A 14,295-nucleotide genomic window follows, 5' to 3' on the forward strand; every position below is an offset into this window, starting at 1 on the left:
TCACCATTCCACATGTCATACTTCTCTTGAAACACATCAACTGTATGAACACAACGGGTAAAATGTGTGACAGGATGGGGCTAATCCTGGCCAGGTGATCATAAGCATACACTAGCTGAGATACAATATTTTACAAATGACCTAAATGGCTCCCAGGGCTCCAATGAAATAGGAAGGCTGAATAACCTCTGCAGAAGCACAGGATTTGGATGTTGTTTAAACTGGAGCTATTTAAACTTACTCTGTCTGTCTATGAATGAATGAACATATGAAGAGGTTGTTTGGAGATAAAAAATAAACTGAATAAATGGGCAGACACTTTTCTGCGCACAAGAAAGCTATTTTTACCCAGAAAAGGAAACAAAAAACATAAAATAATGTATATGCTGCTAATTTCTGCAGACCTAAATGAGAACTATTTTTAAACCCTCTATCAATGGTATTTAATGCCTAATAAACTGAACTTAATATATAAGGATCAGATAAATGCTGGAGAAGTGGATTAAATAAAGCAGATTACATACACATCTTTGGGAATGTTCTCAAATAGAAATATCTTGGAAATCTGTTCAAGCTAATATCTCTGATATGTTAGGATGTCATACACATTTAGGACCTAAACTATAGTTGCTTGGTTATCTAGAAGATGTTATTCTGGAAAATGAGCAAGAAAGAATATTTGACCTAAGTACTAAGATTATAATAGCTAAAAAATGGAAAAGAAGAAGAGAAGAAGAAGAAGAAGAAGAGTTTGGATTTGATACCCCGCCTTTCACTCCCTTTAAGGAGTCTCAAAGCGGCTAACATTCTCATTTCCCTTCCTCCCCCACAACAAACACTCTGTGAGGTGAGTGGGGCTGAGAGACTTCAGAGAAGTGTGACTGGCCCAAGGTCACCCAGCAGCTGCATGTGGAGGAGCGGAGACGCGAACCCGGTTCCCCAGATTACGAGACTACCCCATATCTCCTACTATATCTAAATGGATTGAGAAAATATGGTGCATAGTAACCATGATTAAGCTAACTTATTACAAAAGAATACATATTAAGCAACGCAGCTGGTTTATGGAAAAATCCGTATTTTAAGAAATGTTTTAGAACAATGTTCAATGACAGTGTCCAATCTTGTGCTGCTTTCCACCTGCTTAACAGTATTTCATTATGCTCTTCATCTTTTGTTCATTTTGTTTATTAGTAAAAATAAAAAAGGTATCTACTAGTGTTAGAAAAAAGTGGGGAAGAGAACTGTAAGAAAGTCTAATTTCAGTTCAAGTTTCAATCAAGATATGTCCTGGGTTAAAACTGGAACAAAGGAACGAAGGAATAGTAGAAGAAAATGGAGCTCCTTCCATTCATTGCACATTTAACTACTGCCTTAAAAACCTTCTAAATAATATAAGGAAAAATGGTGGCGGTTCTTATTTATCAATAAAGATGTGACAGTGGCCAGTTTTGCTTTGTAAAGTATGTCAAAAATCAAGATGAAGTTTGACATAATGTGGAAATACGATTCTGAGAAATGGCGTTCAGAGAAACCACACAAATATTTGAAAGCTACTCTGCAGAGAAACACTCTAAACTGCAAGTGAAACCACTAAAAATGAATGTGACTTTAAGTACAAATATCATTGGAAATTTTAAAAAGATGCCAGTTCAGATAATCAGACAGGCAGAGTGTAGAAAAGTTAGCTAAGTGAGGGAAAGTAAACAAAATGTACAAAGCTAGATTTTAGCCCTAAAGCAAACCTGACATTTTATCTAGCACCTGAAAGAGTTTCACAGAAAAACAACTCTGCCACTTCTCCTGAGTTCTACTACACTTTTAGCGTGTGCTCATTTCTTCCTCAAGAAGGCTTCTTCACTGCCCTTTACTTTAAAAAGGGACTGCTCAAGCTCATTACCTTTTGTAAAGCACTGTAAATTACTTTAATATGATTTTCCTAATATCCTGTGATCTGAGCGACTCTAGGCAGCCTACTCATTCAGCATGACACAGGTAGAAAACCAGTTAAATAATTTTTCAAGTGTCCTTTTGCCCAACTACAGCTTAAATGCAACAAAAAACACAGTTAAGCCGTTTGTCCTCTAGACACCAGCAAAATGACTAACTCGAAACAAAAATAGAAAGTTACTTTTCTTCCCACACAGCCCTGATGGCATGCTGAAAAGAGTTTTCAAGTGCAAGACCAGACAGGCATTGCACTAATATTCTAGTGCATGAGCGCTGGTAAAGGACATTCGCAGGGTCTCCTGCTCTTGTTGAAATTAAGCAAGAAAGAAGCATTCTGTTGTAGCCAATAGACTAAGGTGCAGTGCCTACATTTGTAGTGCCCACAGCAATTTACAGATCTGTCCAATGACTCCAGAATGGTGGGCAACCTCCGTTTTAGTGGGCTGTGCCTTCAAGAAAGCTTCATTTTGTTGTAAATTAACATTTTTGCATGGCGAGCGTTCAGAAAGCGGGACCTGCATGTATACAATTTGAGTGATTTGGCGGCGGCTGTATGTGCCTCTTCTGATGGATTTATGTGAGTAGAAGTGAGTGATATTGAATGAGTAGTAGGCACAATAGTTTGACGAACAGTCCTCCAAAAGAGCCCAGATCTAGATTATTTTAAGATATTGAAATGGACAACTTTCACTTCATGATTAGTGCCAGTTTTCCATAAATACATAAGGCTGCATCCAATGAAGTAATCTCATTTGCACAAGGACTTCTGTAGGGTCTGAAAGTATTAGCCATGATAGTAAGAAACGGCATTTGACAACTTGAGTTGGTGAAAGGATAATGAGGCTACACCCAAAATGCCTCACCTACATAAATACTGATAATGTTAAAAACCCCCCACCTAATCATGCTGTGCAGCCTTAAGTGGAAGTGATGCATAATTTATTCCAAATAAAAAAATTAATCATGAAAAACTGTATTCTTCTGAAAAAAAGCATAATGGCAAGTGTGGTAGACAAAGCTTTCCTGCTTAATCATATGTTACTACTACCAGAGCATTGTGCAAAAAGAATTGAAGACAATGGAAAAAAGATTCTGATTAGTACAACATGGGATTCCTTATTAGAAAGAGGACATTTTTATATTTGTGCTAACTTGTGAGAATATTGTTTCAAGATGTCTCTGCGGCATTGTGTCACCATGGAAACCATAAAATGTATAGCATCCAAAAGGCTCTTCTTTCTATGGTAGGGCCGTGGTAAGTTGTAAATCTGGTTCTCAGATAAGGGGGGACGGGACTGGAAAGGATCTACTTGCACACTCAAACGTGTAACATTTTTGGGGCAAGTGCACTGAAGCAATTCTTCATAAAATATTACTGTTGCAGTGGTTTATGTTATATATACATATTTTAAAGTAACCCAAGCATCTTGTGCTGAAGTTGATAGCATATGTTCATATGAAATAAGGAATGCCACAAAATACTTTGTTGTCTCCTGAGTATTTTTTTTTAATTATGTAAATTTCTTCTTTGTAAATTATCTCTATTCTTCATGGCCTGTAATCAGTTATGCTTCAGGTTACCATGGGTACTTTGATCACATATATATACATCATTAAAACCCAAAGAACACTACACCTGGATTTCTCAATGAGATCATCTTCTGAGAAGCCCTCATGAAGAAGCAGACTCTCTTGCCAGTCAGTTTATACCTTATGATCAATATTAGCCAGGGCTATAGAAAGTTCAAATAGGACTTATAAAAAAAACTTTTTTTCTTATTTGACTAGAAACCACATAAATGTAGTCAGACTGTCGTGATCAGCTACAAATCCAGACTAGTAGAGATCTTAATACAGACACAATCCTGATCCTAACTAGAATCATCCCATAGGATACTCTAATGTGGAGATCTGGTTCCAGCAAATTTTATAGCACAAGAACAGTGAAAATATCTTAACATGTGTATGTGAACTGGGAAGCCAATAAATGTGGTAGTATCACATCCCATCTATTTGCAGAGGAACAGAGACTTGAACCATCACTCAACCTCATGACTTTGCTTGGGAAAGTTTTACTTCTATTTATAATGGGAAACAAACAGTCTAACTTCTTTTATTTTTGTTTTACCAGCTCTATAGTAAAATATATATCTTATAAATAAATAAAAACTGCACACACATTTCCCCTAAGCAACCATTGTGTCAGAAAAAGTAACAGGCGAAGTAGTCCTCAAACACCTATCTTAGAAAGCAAATGCTGCTAACCAGTTGGGAAGGTATAATTTTTTCAGTAGGACTGATCAACCACAATCACCACAGCCGACAATCAGGACAGGCACGGGGCTAATGCAGACACTTTCATGCCTCCAGTAACATCTGAACATCACCGGCCAAAACTGACCGAAAGTTACCCAAGTATGGGACATTCTAATTTTTAAAACCATAACCCCCCTTCCACAACTCCCCCACCTGAACTACTGCAAATAAGTAATTTTGTCTCTCAAATATTTGATATGTAATCAGGCTCAGCTCCTTCTCTCTATTTGTGTATAGGATTGGGGGGGGGGAGGTTATGTTTTTATGTACACTCAACCAAAATGTGATACACACGCTCGGGTTAGAGCTGCAAATATAAGCAAATAAAATATGCAATCTGGTAAAGAACATAGGTCATCATTAACTGATATAGATTTTGTCATCCTGAATAATTTAAAATGTACAGTGGTACCTCGGGTTAAGAACTTAATTCGTTCTGGAGGTCCGTTCTTAACCTGAAACTGTTCTTAACCTGAGGTGCCACTTTAGCTAATGGGGCCTCCCACTGCCGCTGCGCGATTTCTGTTCTCATCCTGAAGCAAAGTTCTTAACCCGATGTACTATTTCTGGGTTAGCGGAGTCCGTAACCTGAAGTGTCTGTAACCCGAGGTACCACTGTACATAAACACGATAGCACAAGAATGATGAACATGTGATGAACATGCCCTCCTAAACCAGCTATTATATATACAAACTTGCTCATTTTTCAAATATTTATTACAACTAGGGGCCTCAAATGCTGCAAGTAGTCCAGGCCTCTCTGGACCTCTGAGATGGTCTAAAGACAAGTTATAGAGGGCAAAAGATTAACAATCTCTAAGCACAATGCTCAGAGACTATTGAGTGTCCCATGGACTGCAAGAAGATCAAACCTATCCATTCTTAAGGAAATCAGCCCTGAGTGCTCACTGGAAGGGCAAATCGTGAAGCTGAGGCTCCAATACTCTGGCCACCTCATGAGAAGAGAAGACTCCCTGGAAAAGACCCTGATGTTGGGAAAGATTGAGGGCACAAGGAGAAGGGGACGGCAGAGGTCGAGATGGTTGGACAGTGTTCTCGAAGCTACCAGCATGAATTTGACCCAACTGCGGGAGGCAGTGGAAGACAGGAGTGCCTGGCGTGCTCTGGTCCATGGGGTCACGAAGAGTCGGACATGACTAAACAACAACAACAACAAAGCACAAAGCTCAGTCATATAGGCTAACAATTTCTTATAGAAATTTTTAGAGAAGGCACTGGTTTATTTTCAGTAGCAGAAAAAAAATGGAAGACGGGAATTAAACTAAACTAAAACCGGGTATTAATAGAAATAGCAATGCAATTGCAATGCACACAGTTGATTCAACAAGACAATTATTTTAGATTTCTAAACTCTGAAGAAAGAAGACTCAGCCTTCACTACATCCCAATCAGAATTCTGTGGCACTCCTAGCCTGAATTTCTAAGTCCTAGTCTGATGCATCATTTTACTATGTGAAGTTACAAAAGAGTTCCAGTTTTTATAAATTCCAACAATGGGTGCGCGAGTTCGGATAGATAGTAGATAAGTGTTGTTATATTTGTGCTTCCTGTTCATTACTGAGATTCTCAGATCATGGTCACTGCGTGGGAGGCTGATGCTTGAAAGACTTTTACATGGCAGCTGTTCCAAGCAGCAGCCATAACATGGGTCTCTCTCACCACACAGATTGCTTGCATAGCATGGAAATCATGGGTGCTGAATGCTATGGCCCCTGCAATATAAAAAAAAAGTGGCAGCGAGGAGGAGGAGGAGGAGGAGAAGGAGGAGGAGGAGGAAGAGGAAGAAGAAGAAGAAACAAGAAGAAGAAGAAGAAGAAGAAGAAGAAGAAGAAGAAGAAACTAGAATAATGGTTCACAATGGAATGTTTAGGAATTGCTGATCCAACAGCAAAGGTACTCAGAAACCTAGTTGCCTGGTAGCTTCAAGTGATATATCTGTAAGCAACAATCTGAACATTGATCAGAATCTTGAGTCTTTTTGAGTATAGTCTTCATTAGGGGTTATGTAATGGCTGCGCAAGACACAAGGGAGTGACTCTTCACTATTTTCCCTCTACCCAGCATCACATCTAATGGTTTTCAGTACCACCAATAGTTCTGACAGAAGGGTTTTGACCCTCTAGCCTAGAACTTTCTCCCTCCAATTCTGCATCTCCATGTGCCTTTCGGATATTTCAGTGCTTTGTCATCGTTTCAAACCCCTTCCGAGCACAATTCAAAGTGTTGGTACTGACCTTTGAAGCCCTAAACGGCCTCGGCCCAGTATACCTGAAGGAATGTCTCCACCCCCATCATTCACTGAGGTCCCACTTGTGAGGGTCTTCTGGCGGTTCCTTCACTGTGAGAAGTGACGTTACAGGGAACCAGGCAGAGGGCCTTCTCGGCAGTGGCACCCTCTCTGTGGAACACACTCCCATCAGATGTCAAGGAAATAAAGAACTACACAACTTTTAGAAAACATCTGAAGGCAGCTCTGTATCTGGAAGTTTTTTTAAATGTTCGACGTCCTCCATGAAGGATCAGGATGCTGGACTAGATGGGCCACTGTTGTGATCCAGCTGGGCTGTACCTTCTCCCAGCTCTCTTCTCTCAATGACAATATCCTCTATCCTATTGATCTGGCAAAAAGTCATGGGTTTAACTCATCCTTCTTTTGCTGCCTGTTACCAAATCGCATCACTTCTCCCTAGGCAACATTAAAAAAAAATGAGACAAAAACTCTGGTCCATCTCGGCCATCTCTCACCTTGCATTTTCTCTTTTCTGTTGTCTTACATCTGGTCCTTCACCTCTATCCAGCACTCTGCTGTCAAAATAATTCACTTCTCTCATTCCTCCAACCATACCACAGTCTCTTTTAAATCCCTACACAGGTTAGCTTTCCATTCATAGATTCTGCACATTCTTATTGTCTTTACCTTCAAAAAAATCTCCATGGCACACCCCCACCATTATGATCTCATCCAGGTTAAAAAAAAATTCTTCCTTTTCTCCCTTGTTCATTCTGCCTGAAACTGCATCTCAGAAATAATCTATGGTGTCACTTCTTGCTTCTTTTAAACTCTTCTTCAAAATCCAATTTTTCTGAGAAGCCTCTAGTTCCCATTCCCTACTGTATCTAAGAATTACTGTACCTAATTACGGTACATGTACACATCACATAGTCTCCCCCTTTCTATTCCTGCTTCTAGCTTCTATCTTTTCTTGTTGTCTCCTTTATGTCATTTTCTAGACTGTAAACCTCTTGGGGCACAGACTTGTCTTTTCATTCTCTGCACACTATGTTCATGGATGCTGTAACAGCATAATCATAAAAATTCAAAAACTGCAAGAGTCCAAAAATATAAGCGTCATGAGGAAATCACCAAGATTCTGTATGAAAGAACAGAAACTAGAGTTGCTTCAGGCTCCAAGGTTTCCTATTGAATCCCCCAAACAGTTAATTAACATTGTCATTGGGGACACATGAAACTAAAGGAGATGGGCTGGTATCAGTAACATTATAGTACTACTCCTGTATCCAGTGGGGTCCAAATGACTTAGGTAAAGGTAAAGGTACCCCTGCCCGTACAGGCCAGTCGTGTCCGATTCTAGGTTGTGCGCCCATTTCACTTCTAAGCCAAATGGCTTAGAAGAAGGAAAAAGAACCAAACAAGTCTTTTCTTCCCTCTTTTTTAATTGGGCTAGCAGCCATGCAGACATAGTGGGGAATTAATTGGGTGTGGTTTTCCCTTGCAAAATAATACTGTCTGCTAACGGGCCACATCAATGTGTAAATCAACAAAGTCTGCCTCCCCAAAGATTGGAATAGTTTTTATTTTATATTTAATTGTTGTTTTGCATTGATTTTTTTACTGTACATCATCTTGGTGATACAATAGAGGCAGCAAATTTTAAAATAAGTAAAAAATGGAAAACAAGAGGCCAAGCGGCCTCACCCAAAAAGGATTGGCCTACTAGCCAATCACAGTATGACAGAAGAATTTTAATCTCTAGAACAGGTAGGAACACACACTTCAGACAACAGCCCCACCCACTTTATTTTGTGCATCTTGCTTTTGCACAGGCATGTCTTTCTGCCCTTTGACGAAAAGCAATGATCAATAAAGGAATGAAATGGTAGATGTTTGCAGGGTTGGCAAATGTCACCCCCCCCCCCCGATTCAAACTGAACTACTGGCCTGTAGTGATCTTCCCAAACCAAAGTATGCCGTACACAGTTAACAACTGTCCCCAGAGAAATCTCCTTAAGCAATAGAAAGGTGTGCTAGGCCTTTCAGCCAGCGCATATTTAGTAACTTCAAAAACAAGTAGCACACCATGACTGAAAGTCTGTCAGCATCAGAATGACAGGTCACAACTTGCTTGTTCCAGCTGGAGTGGGATATGTTTTGGAAAGCTGTCTAAAAAAGGCTGGCATTCACGACACAATCAGCATAATACTGGTTTTCATACCACGAGAGAAACTGTTGAAATTTGCTAAATAACGTGGTGGTTCTCTGTGGAATTCAAACTCTAAAAACGGCCGATCTTGAGCTAAATACAAAATTGGGGGTGGGGAATAACCAGCTGGTAACAGCACTAAGAAACAATGATACTGGTACAGTGGTACCTCTGGTTACATACGCTTCAGGTTATATACGCTTCAGGTTACAGACTCCACTAACCCAGAAATAGTGCTTCAGGTTAAGAACTTTGCTTCAGGATGAGAAGAGAAATCGTGCTCTGGCGGCAGCAGGAGGCCCCATTAATCAAAGTGGTGCTTCAGGTTAAGAACAGTTTCAGGTTAAATACGGACCTCCGGAACGAATTAAGTACTTAACCCGAGGTACCACTGTAGTAGGAAGCTATTCCTGATTTGACATTCCTGTGCAAAGCTACAGGACCTTTGAAACCATGAGAGCAACTGAACATCGTAGGACTGCATTACTGCTTCTTGGCTTGAGAGAGGAGTGCAAGACCTATCGCACTGTCTTCCTAGGTCTCAAAAGCCTGGGAAATATGGCAGGATGGACAGCAGAGAGTGTGAGAACAGGGGAACAAGGAAGACAGCAGAGAAAGGAGTGGGCAAACACTCATTGGTTAATTATATATCAAAAGTTGGGGTGGCGTAGTCACAGGCTCAAGCTATGACTCACAAAGCTGTCAGTGTGCATCTCACCACCGTGATGCACTTATTTCACAGCTTTTAAGCAAGCCAGTGTGTCCCAGCCCCACCCCTTAATCTGTGATATGGGTTAATAATACAGACCACCCTTACAAATCTTGTAAGGATAATCACAGTAATATAAGGTGTGAAGTGCTTTGAATGCTTAAGGCTGCATAAATGCTTATCGTTATTAGTAGTATTGCAGGTTTTAACAGGGTCCTGAATGCCAACAGGGATTTTTGTCACCCTTTTAAAGAACAATAATGCAGATACAGAGTGATGCAGTGGCACTGTCAAGCTGTATTTTCACCAATGGCTGTACTAATTTCTAATGAAATATATACACTGCAAGCCAGTACGCAGCCCTCTTGGGAGAAGGTCCTCCAACAGACATTAAACCAGGCATAGGCAAACTCGGCCCTCCAGATGTTTTGAGACTACAATTCCCATCATCCCTGACCACTGGTCCTGTTAGCTAGGAATGATGGGAGGTGTAGTCCCAAAAACATCTGGAGGGCGAGTTTGCCTATGCCTGCACTAAACTATGAACCTCACTGGCTGGCTTGGAGATGTCACTTTCAGCATAATCTACAACTCCGAAGACCTTGGAGATAGGGTAGGATACAAATCTAACCAATAAATACTAAGCTTATTGGACAAAGGCAACATCTCTTAAAACTGGTTGGCCTTCCGCTTCATCGCATATCCACACCGAACTTGCTTTATCATAGCCTGGCTTGATCTGAGTGGCATCCATATCTGATACACCCAGCATTTATTAAATGGTATCCCACCACTTTTGAGTTCATGTGAATGCTTTTTCAGTTGCTGCATGCACTCTTTTACATTTAACTGATCAAGATCAGAGGGAAGCTGTTGCATCTTTATTATCTAGTTAAGTGTTACATCACATGCATTAGATCCACTTTCAACGCCAGTGTGTGAGTCAGCAAGCTGATCTGTAAGGACTACTCCACAAATCCAGTTTATCATAGGCACACTCATAACCAAACTGAACAATGATTTCTAGATGAATAATGAGCTAGCAGGAACTGGGCACTTCGCCCCTTTCTCTTCCGCCCCCAACTATCCCTCATGAATCTTACTCAACATTCCTCACTCTGAGCACGCTTTTAATTCGTACATTATACTTATTTTCCTAATGAAAAACTATGATAAATGAAATTGGTTATGAACTAACATCCAATAAAATATATAGACAAAAAAGACAATGCTGTAGAACACTATCTATATGGTATTCTCCACAAGGAAAAAACAGTGGGTCAGCGGCAGATTGTAACCCTGTGGGAAACATCTTTTTTTAATTAGACGGTGCCTGGTAACCTACCTCACAGGGTTGTTGTGAAGATAAAATAGGGAAGGGACAACAATGCACACCGCCTTGAGCCCCCTGGAGTAACACGTGGCATATATGCGTAATAAATATTATACACCCCTTAAAATGTCTTACAGTGTTTATCTTACGAGGAACTACTAGCTATCTGCCCTGATTGTAACTGCTCCCCGGCCCCCGGCCCTGTTGTCATCATCTCAATCTAGTTAATGTAATCTACCTTTTGGGTAGACCCAGGAGCTGTTCTGAGTATGCTCATGGCTGCTACCTTCAAGACCACACCTCCAAACAGCTTGAAGCACACTTTTAGGCAGGCAGGCAGGCAGGCAAGAGGGAAAGTTTGCTAGTTTGAGCAGCTTGGTTTTCTTTATTACAACTAGTATTTGTTCACACACACACACACACACACACAGAGAGAGAGAGAGAGAGAGAGAGAGAGAGAGAGAGAGAGAGAGAGAGAGAGAGAGACACTGAGAAGAGCGAGCAAATGTGGACAGAGCAAAAGAAAGGGTGTGAATTTTCTCAGGGAGGAAGGCACACTTCTTCTTCACTGAACATCTCCTCTGGCTTGCTCCTGTGCTACCTAGTGACCGGGAAGCACAGAAACGCTCTCCTCCCACAGATTCATTGTTTCCCTGTTCCCAGTCCAGAGTATCTCCTCCCGTGTGTGTGTGTGTGCATGCGCGCAATAGAGCTACAGGTGAGTGTGTCAGGAGTGTGTGCTAGTGTCAGGTGTGTGTGTGCTTGCATTAAGTGTAACTATGTGTGAGAGAGGGAAAATTGTTTGTGACAGGACCTGCCTTCACTCCGCCAGATTAATTGGGCACCCATTGCCACAGGATGCCCCCCCTTGCTTAAATCTTTGCAAGGATACTGTGGGTTACTGTGAGTAGTTGGTGGTGACAGTATAAAATCCATGGGTTTCACCATACTGTTGCCTGTACTTTTTCCTTCTCTGGATGGCACTTGGCAAGAGTCTTGTCTTTATGCATTCCCCCCCCCCCCTCAAACCACCAGAGCAGGGGTTGGCAAACTAATTGTCTTCAGGATCCGGCCCGCGAACTGTCTGTGGATTGGCATGGGGATTCTGTTTGTTTGGGCTGAGCCATTCCATTCCCCACCTCTCCCTCACACACCACACCGTGGCGCCTCCTCCCTCCCTCCTCCTGGCTTCTCCCCGCCCTGCCTAGAGGAGGAAGGGGGCTAGGCTGAGCTGGCTGAATGCCATTTTAAGCAACCCCTCTCTGGAGCCAGCCCTTTCCCGCTGCTCATCTTCCCTCCGCCACCCCCGCCCTGGTGCTCCTGTGGGCCAGAGAGCAGAGCAGACGAGCTCCCTCTGCCTACCCACAAGCAGCAGCAGCGGTGGTGGTGGCAGCCCCTGGGAAGGTAAGCGTAGCGGCTGGGTAGGACTACTTGCGCCCTCACCTCTTGTTCCAGCTCCCCCAGGTGCCACTTCTCTGGCCTGCCGCAAGGTCTGAGGGACAGTGGACCGGCCCATGGCTAAAAAAAAATTGCCGACCCCTGCACCAGAGGATAAAGTGGCCATAATTTACAATTCCTCCCCTTTACCATAGACTCATTGTTTGGTGGTGTTGTTCTCTGTACTTATACCAAAAATGGGATTCACTTCCACTGCTTACAGCAGAAATGGGGGGCAATCCAGTAGCACTTTAAATACTACAGCCAAAGTATTGTACAGTATTACTGCATAACTGATTCATGGATTATCAAGAATGATGCATCTGATGAAGTGGAGTCCAACTTAAGAAAGCTATGCCATTGTATATTTTGTTTAGTTATTAAGGTGATAGTACTATCCTTTCTGTTGTTTTGCTAAAATTGTACTGTGACCTACTTTACAGGGTTGTTGTGGAGATAAAAAGACCATAAGACACTTAGGTAAATTTTAAAAGCTGGGGTGGGGGGGAGGAGAATAATCTTTTCCTACAGGTTTGGAAATTTAGGGGGTCCCTTCTTAACAGTTCTGTGTGGCCAATTCCAGCTGCAACCCTGAACCTGCTTATCAGGTGGCAGCCCCAGTGGAATTCCCCGTGGGGTTTACCTCTGAGAAAAATATGGCTATTATGGCATGAACCCACACTAGAAATTGTGACAGCGGGTACCCCTTCTGATCCAAGATAATATATTTAGGTGCCAAATTATTATTACAACTGCAATGATGCAGTGTCCACTATTTGCAAAGCAGGTGAATAGCGAGAGAAACAGAAAAAGTGGAAGCCATACAACTTTCCTCCCAGCAGAAAAGCAAGTGTGACAGCAGGAGCTTCTCCTGAATGATATTTTCCAGTTCAGCTAGGTGCTATTTTTAAAGCAGATACATTAACCTATGCATCCACTGTACCTTGCAAGGGAGGAGAATGGGGAGAATATCAGAATTCGGACACATTCCCATGACCTCTCGTTGACAACACACCGCTGACATCTTTGTATTCCCACCAAGTCTAGTGGGCATTAGACGCCACTTGTTATACACAACTGTTTGGTCCCAATTACAAATACGAGTTGGGAAGCTATTTCAAGAGCAAAGAAACTTGTAAAAAAGTTGGTAGTGTGTAAGAAAAGAAGAATGGACTGGCCTGGCAATTTAGGTTTTTCAGCACACTCTACTTTAGTGCAAGTTAAAACGGTTTCAGTATTTATCAAGGAATGAAAGTGCTGGAGGTGGTTTGCCTTAACTTTTAAAAAGTCACTGCTAGAGTTTGGGGGTCACTATGGAAAGGACATAACTATGAACCCCAAAGTTAAGGGTTTTAACAAAGGCATCCTCTATTTAAACTGCAAGCCCTGAACAGACCATTAGTGTTATTGTTATTAAGAAATAACTTTTGTAGTGAAAGCACACATCAATTATAATACAAACATAAACTCTTCTATCAATAAAGTGAGCAAACTACAGCCAGAAGAGAAATAAATGCAGGAAATACAAGATTCCTTTGCATTTTTTAAAAAAATGTACATAATTTTATAACAAAGACAAGAAATGTGTAAGATCACTCCTTGCTAAATTTTTATTTTTGGAAGTCTCCATCATGTAAAGCTTAGAAATCTTTCTCTGCCAAGAATGCTGATAAGGGAGTGGGGAATGGTGTATGTTTATAATGCTGTTAGTTTGCTGTTAGTAAAACTAGAGGAGATGCCACGCAGTAATCCTATAACAATACTGGCATTTGGGATTGTAGTTTCAAAGAGAAACACAGAATCAGTATCTTGGCTAATGTTTGATTTGTTCAGAAGCCGTGAATCAATGAATCCCACAAGTGTTTGAAACAAAGCAAACTGGAATCAAATTCGAGAGAATTTAGGAATTGTTTAAGGTACTGTACTTAAAAACACACTACAGATTTCTAAGACGCCCAATGGCAGAATACACTCATGCTCTCTTTAATCAGCGCTCCACACGGCAATGTAAAATTGTTTTAAGATTCACAATCTCAGCGTTGTATGTTTCAAAAAGCATGTTTCGATGGATGTTTCCTAAATATATA

At 41.2% G+C, this 14,295-nt stretch overlaps 1 protein-coding gene across 6 annotated transcripts in view; it reads right to left on the bottom strand.

Moving 5' to 3' along the window:
- Positions 1–14,295, bottom strand: part of PPP2R5C (protein phosphatase 2 regulatory subunit B'gamma) — a 75,748-nt gene that overhangs the window by 28,138 nt on the left and 33,315 nt on the right. The window lies entirely within an intron of this gene.

This window comes from Podarcis melisellensis (genome assembly GCF_964234715.1).
Source record: "Podarcis melisellensis genome assembly, chromosome: 1".
NCBI lineage: Eukaryota > Metazoa > Chordata > Lepidosauria > Squamata > Lacertidae > Podarcis > Podarcis melisellensis.